Raw genomic sequence first — 6338 nt, forward strand, 5'->3', positions numbered from 1 at the left:
GTGCCGGCACGCGGCCGGGTGCCCTTCCCCTGCTCCGGGCCGGCGAGCCCTTGATAAACCGTTCGGGAGGAGTTGGTGTCAGGGCTCCAGTGGCGCAATCGGTTAGCGCGCGGTACTTATACAGCAGTACAAAGCCGAGCAATGCCGAGGTTGTGAGTTCGAGCCTCACCTGGAGCACAAAGCTTTTTTGGCGACGGAAAATGGGTTTTTTTTGGAGAGTCGGTCGCGAGGAAGAAAGGAAAAAAAGTTGACGGAAGAATTATGCAGCGCCGGTGCGTGCAGGGCGGTGCTGCTGTGGGTTTCGGGTGTGCTGGAGGGGTGGGGAGCAGCTCCCTGTGAACTGCCGGGCAGCGGCACACGCGGCCTCCGTGGACTGTTTTTACCGTCAAAGTGCACACATGGTATGTGTGGTTGCAGAGAGAACGTGCTCACACATCGACACAAAACTTGGGCGTTTGAAGCAGCCTGTCAGTGTGGAATAATGAACAGTTTCCTGGTAAAAGCTGCTCGTGTGAAATTGTGGGAAATAAAGGTTATTTTACATGATGGTGTTGAATACAGAGCACGTGGAGATACTGACCGGTTGCTACAACTGAAGGGCAAAAAAATCTCCCTCCTTACTTTGCTTCCTTCGTCAGTGACAGTATTTGTAACTGCACATTACCTTGGTAATGCTTTACAAACGTTGGCCGAAGCAGGAAGCAAAAATAATTCAAATAATTTCAGATTTCACAATTTGGGAGGTAGCAAGGCCACGGGAAAAGGACAGCTTCCTGGAAGAGAAGGTTGGGAGGCGCTGCCTGAATATTTAGACACAGGTCTTGTGAACCCACCTCGGTGTTAACATCTAGTCTGCTACTTTGACAATGCAATTTATATCAGAAAGTTCACTGAGACCTTCAACATCATGCAGCCAGATGTGCCTTTATTGCCCAGATCAGCCCATTAGTGTCTGTACTGCAGGCCTCAACTCTCTGAAGTGCCTCTTTAAGGTTTTTTATTACCACTTCTTCACTATTCTAGTTACTGATTTGTCCCCTCTGAATTTTGCGTTAACTTAATCAATGTCAGTACGGTGATGCCTGAGGCATGCACCATATCAGTGTAAGGATGTCTAAATCAACAGGAGAGATCTGTAACGTATCAAGGGGTGAATAAAATTTATCCTTTGCTTACACTGAGTTTTGCATTTTCTCCTTCATGCAGGAATCCTATGTCTCAGTGCTGAGTACACACAGTATGGAGCAGTATATGCACTGATGCTGGAAATACTGAAAAAGGAAAATAATGTTTTTGTGTAACTGAAAAAAAACCCCCCACAAAATACTAGCAGAAGGTGAGGGACTCCATTCCCTGGTTAGAGACTACTTTTTTCAGAAACTGAGGTGAGATAGCACTGCGCCCTCCCCAGCTTCCTCTGTGTGCCTCCATGCCTAGGCACTGGCTTCTACCCTCCCTCACCAAGGGGGAACCACTAGGTTTGCATTTGGGGTCTTGCTTTGTCATGCTGGGGCGGGGGGGGGGTTGCGCAGTTGTTGCCCAACGTGAGGTGCACAAAGCAGACGTTGCATTCACGGCTTTTTTGCAACTTGCCTCTGTGGTGCCAGATGGCAACCAGGACAAACAGCAAAAGCAACATGGTGCTGTGGCCTTCCTCGTGAGACCTCCTTCATCCCCTTGGGCCTGCCTTGGATTTTACCCTCGCTCCAAGATGACTTTTCTCTTGTGGAGAAAAAAAAAAACACACAAACAAACACCAAAATCACCCTGTGAAGCGACACTTCTTTTCATTCTTGTAGCAGAGGCCTTACTTCCTGATTGATTCCCATGTCTGACACCTGAGGGAAACATGAGGATTTCACACTGAAATCATGCTAAATCAGAGCAATTTATGGGGATTTACTAGAAATCCCTGTACAATGGAAGAATGTTATTTATTTAATGGATGTTTACAAAATAAAGCGAACCACTGCTAAAGCATGAGGACTTCCTGACAGAGTCAGGGCTGTGAAATTAAATGAAATAAACCCCTGTGGAGCGGTGCAGCTGGTGGTCCCTGGCTGTGGGCACCTGGGCAGGGGGCAATCCTGGGGTCTCCTCTCCCCCCCATCCCCAGGAGGTGCTGCTGTGGGGCTGGAGAGGCCTGGCAGAGTGGGAGGAGGAGGAGGAGGGGTGCAATGTTGGAGCTCAGGTCAGTGAGTCTGTTTTCTTTCCTTTTCTAGGGGCTTGCCGGGGGGAGGAGGTGAGTCTGGGTGTCTCTGGGGGAGCAGCTGGGATGAGGCTTAGGCCTGGGCAGGGTTCCTCCAGGGTGCATGAGGAGCCTGTGGGGTGCTGAGCTGGGGCAGCCCTTGTGCCCTCGCCAGCTCTGATGGGGTGAAGCGTGGAGTGCCTCTGCTTGTTGCTTACCTTTTCAACTTTTTCCTGAAAATTAGATGTCTTGCAGGCGTATAAAAGAAAGCATCTGGGTTTGTTTACACTAAGGTGTTGTTTGTTGGGTTTTTTGGTCCTGAGTTGTTGGTTAATGCTTTAATTCTAGTTGGGTGTGGCTTATATATATATAAATGTGTATATATGTATGTGTAAAGATACCTTTACATGATTATGGGAGAGGTCATAATGTCTGTGTGTGTGTGTGTGCGCATGCATGCTATCTTATTTTTTTAAAATCTTTAATGTATGCAGATAGTGTATTTAGAAAACACCTGTACGTGAGTGATGCAAAGTACCAGCTGCGCTCCTGTGATCTCCTTCCCCCTCCCTCCTCTCCGCCAAATAATATTGTGGTCCACCTGGGTCTCATTTTCCTTTTGAAAACCAACTCTCAGCTGTTGTCCTCTTCTCTCTGAGCTGGCAGTCGGTGGCCAGAGGCGCCCTGGCCTCAGCCTGAGGCTGCCAGGAGCTGATGAGCAGCTTGGACAGGCCAGAGGTGCTCCTGGAAGTGCACCCCAGAGGAAAGATTTCGCCATGGTGAGTCTTCCATGCTACCTAGTTTCCCTAGGGGCCTGCCCCTCCTAGTCTATGTCATGTTACTTTATTTCTCTGTTAATTTGCCTAGTGTGGACTGCGTGCCTGTAGGCCTATATCTGCCGAACTCTGAAATCTTTCCAGGGTCAGTTTTAAAACAGTCCCTCTTTAAAAATTTGTATTACTATTCATTTAAATATTGTGTACAGACTATGAGGGCTTGTTCTGGCTGCTCTGAATTTCCACTTACTGTTGGAAAGAAAGAGGACTTGCTTATAGCCACGGAGGAACGTTACATGCTTGTTGTTTATTGCTGGAAGAAGAATTTACAAAGGTCTAGCTGCTGCCTAATCTTGGAGAATTAATAAGAATCAGGTTGGGGAGCCAGCTTTGTGTTTACTCCTACATGATCTTACTCAAACAGAGGGACCTACAGGAATGAGGGATGCAGGATGTAGGAGAAGGAAAGGTAGGCTCATGCAGGAAGGATGCTTATTTCTACAAGTGGCAACTTTTGTTTCTGGCAAGATAGTACAATTTTGGTGTTTGTGAGGCTCTGGAGTGTTTGCTTAACCTAAGTTTCTTTGAATATATCAGTCTGGAAACTTCAGGGCTTGCCTTTCCTAACAAATGCCTATAAAAGCTTACGATAAAGACATGGCCCATGTAATTGTTTTGAAACTGAGGTAATAAATATTTTTAGTCTTTGCAAATAGTAAACAGTAAGAGTCTGCTCTTCATAACTTTTCCAATAGATGGCACTGTGGTCCCATGAAGCAAAGAAGAAAAACCAACCAAAGCATTCCCAGACATCCTAAAAATAGAAATCACTTGCCAAATTCTCTGTTGTGCACAGCGGAGAACAATAGGCAAAAATTCCAAGGGTTGCTTAGAAAATGAAGTCCACTGGAGGTATAGATGTGTTTGTTTTTTGGTTTGGGTTCTCTGCCATATTTCCCCCCCCAATATAACATCTTAAGGACATTTCTGAAGTTAAAACCTATTAATTAGTTGTGTTTGGAGTAACAGAAGTGGCTGGGATGTATCATGCTTTTTAAGTTTGTATCGATTCAGTACTGTGTCAAAGTATCAGCATAGCAGGCCTAGCTTAGATTCTTGTGAACAATTTTGTAATTTTTTAATAGCTGGTGTTAGAGGCTTTTGTGTGACGCTGCCTAAAGTCCAGGCAGCTGCTTCACATTGAGGCTGCCCATGCTATGGAGCTATTAGGCCTGGAAGCAGCAGCTGGGAGGAGAGGAACAAAATGTAGGTGCTCACGAACTGTGGGGAAGGACTTTCTTAAACCAAATAAAAATATGCTGATTTGTGAAGGGAAAGATAAGGTAGGGATGGGCAGGGTGGGGGAAAGGAGTCAGATAGTCACATGGAAGTTTCCCTCGTGAAGAGAAGGGCTGAAAGATGAAGGGAATAGTTGTGCTGATACAGGCTGATAGAAAGAGGAGAAATGAGAACTTGTAAGATCAGTAGAAAAAGAAGCTTACAAGGAGAAAAAAAAATCATGCATCCCTTTCTGAAACCAGGGAAGGGGATGTTACAAGGAGGAAACAAGAACAAAGGAGAAAGGGTAGGGAGGCAAAGACAGAACAGGAGGACGAAACATAGGTAAGGAAGCTTTAAAGGAAAAAAATAAAAATTGGGTGGTCTGGATGGCAGGGAAAAACAAATGAGTAAGTGCTAGCCAGTTAAGCCAACCTAAGATGGAGGTACTGTGGAAAGCAAATTGGCCTGTGCCTTTTGCTTGAGCAAAGAGTGATCCCAGGAGGTGAGTTTCTCTTCTCTGTGTATTTTGAGTGGTTACTTTAGTGTGACAATATAAGAGACCCTTTGGTCTCTCTAGGGATTGAAGCTGGTGTTGGGAGGACTAGAGAGCTCAGCTTTTGGGTTTGGAAAAGGAAGAAAATGAACAATCAGTACTGGATTTTTTTGCCCATTTAATTTTCTTGCTTCTGCTGAGTTTGCTGTGTTAGACTCTGCTTTTAAGGTGGAAAAAGACTCTTGGTTTCTTGAAATAGTTTTGGTGCAGCCCAAATATTTGAAACCTTGGAAAAATCTCAAAAGACAGCAAAACAAACTAAACCAGATCCAGAGAAAGAACAAGCTGGGGAAGCAGCTGAAATGGCAGGTGATAGTCAGAGTCTGCAATTAAAAATTTTGGAGGAATGCTCACTTGAAGCAGGAAATTGAGCTTCTACTGCCTGCTTTAGTTGAGAGATCTTTATACATGAGATAGCACTGCCATAAATCTGCTAAGAAATATTTCTATAAATTTTACTATGAAGTTGTATGTACAAAGGTTGTGGGGGATGGTAAAGCATCATTTTTAAAACATTTGTCTTCTGAAAAGATTGTATTGATCCTTAGGAGGCAGTTGTGCTGCCCATCGTGTGGCTGTGTGGTGTAACTCAGAGATTCAGATGGTTTTCTAGTTTAGTGAGGCTGTCAGATTAGTCATAAACATGAACATCCAAAATTGTTTGACTTCACTGCTTGCATTTATTTTCCATATATCCTGTCCATTGAAGTGGAGATGAGATATGGTGAACTATACATCTTAAATTGAAATGCTATTTACGTGCTGTTTGAAGGAAGAGTTTAAAGAAACATATAGATTGATCCTTAAGGAAAGTCACATCTGGCTTGTGCCTGCATGTATGAAAGCTATTTAATATTTTAAAGCTGTTAATAACGCAAGTTTATGTTGCTTTGATGAGCTGCATCCTAGAAAATGGTGTTCTCACTTTTGTGAAAACTTGTATACTCTTGCAGCAAGCTGAAGATGTCTTGGAAATGAGAATATGGCCACATTTCCCAGTACTTCCAACTCCCTCCTGAGGGGCTCAACTCGTCTCCCACTTTGGCCGAGTTCTCTGAGGGTTTCTGTGGGATATTTAGAGGACAGCAGACATGTTTTGAACAAGCCAGGCGGCCTGTTTTTAGACAGATTTTAGGCCTCACTTGACAAGAGTTTGTGAAGGACATTGTGAAGGTCACTTGTGGTTGGAAATATGCTGAAGCAAACAAAAAGAAGGAGCTGTGGCTGGTGTATGTGACTGAAAACAGAAACAAACCCAGGCTGCAGGTAGGAAGAAACAGGAGCGTGATCAGCAGCGAAGAGCGAATCAGCAAAAGGAAAACAGCGCGTGAACAGGAGCATGGACTGCGTGTGCTTGTTGTTAATAGCCGATCGATATAGAGCATTTAGAAAACAAGGACGTTGGGAAGTGTATATTAACTGCGTTAGTCCATTAATAAAGTGGCATTTGCTTGATCACATTGATCGTCAGCAGTGTCCGTGACTTTTGCGTCATCAGATGGCGCCCAAAACAGGGACCCTCAGATCAGCGTTGAGCACT

At 44.7% G+C, this 6338-nt stretch overlaps 1 non-coding gene across 1 annotated transcript; it reads left to right on the top strand.

The window, feature by feature from the left end:
- Nucleotides 1-83: 83 nt before the first annotated feature.
- Nucleotides 84-177, top strand: TRNAI-UAU. The gene is made up of 2 exons: nucleotides 84-121; nucleotides 142-177. It is a non-coding gene; the product is annotated as a tRNA-Ile (tRNA).
- The last annotated feature ends 6161 nt before the right edge of the window (nucleotides 178-6338 follow it).

Source organism: Apaloderma vittatum, unplaced genomic scaffold (genome assembly GCF_000703405.1).
Source record: "Apaloderma vittatum isolate BGI_N311 unplaced genomic scaffold, ASM70340v1 scaffold39136, whole genome shotgun sequence".
In the NCBI taxonomy this organism is placed as follows: domain Eukaryota; kingdom Metazoa; phylum Chordata; class Aves; order Trogoniformes; family Trogonidae; genus Apaloderma; species Apaloderma vittatum.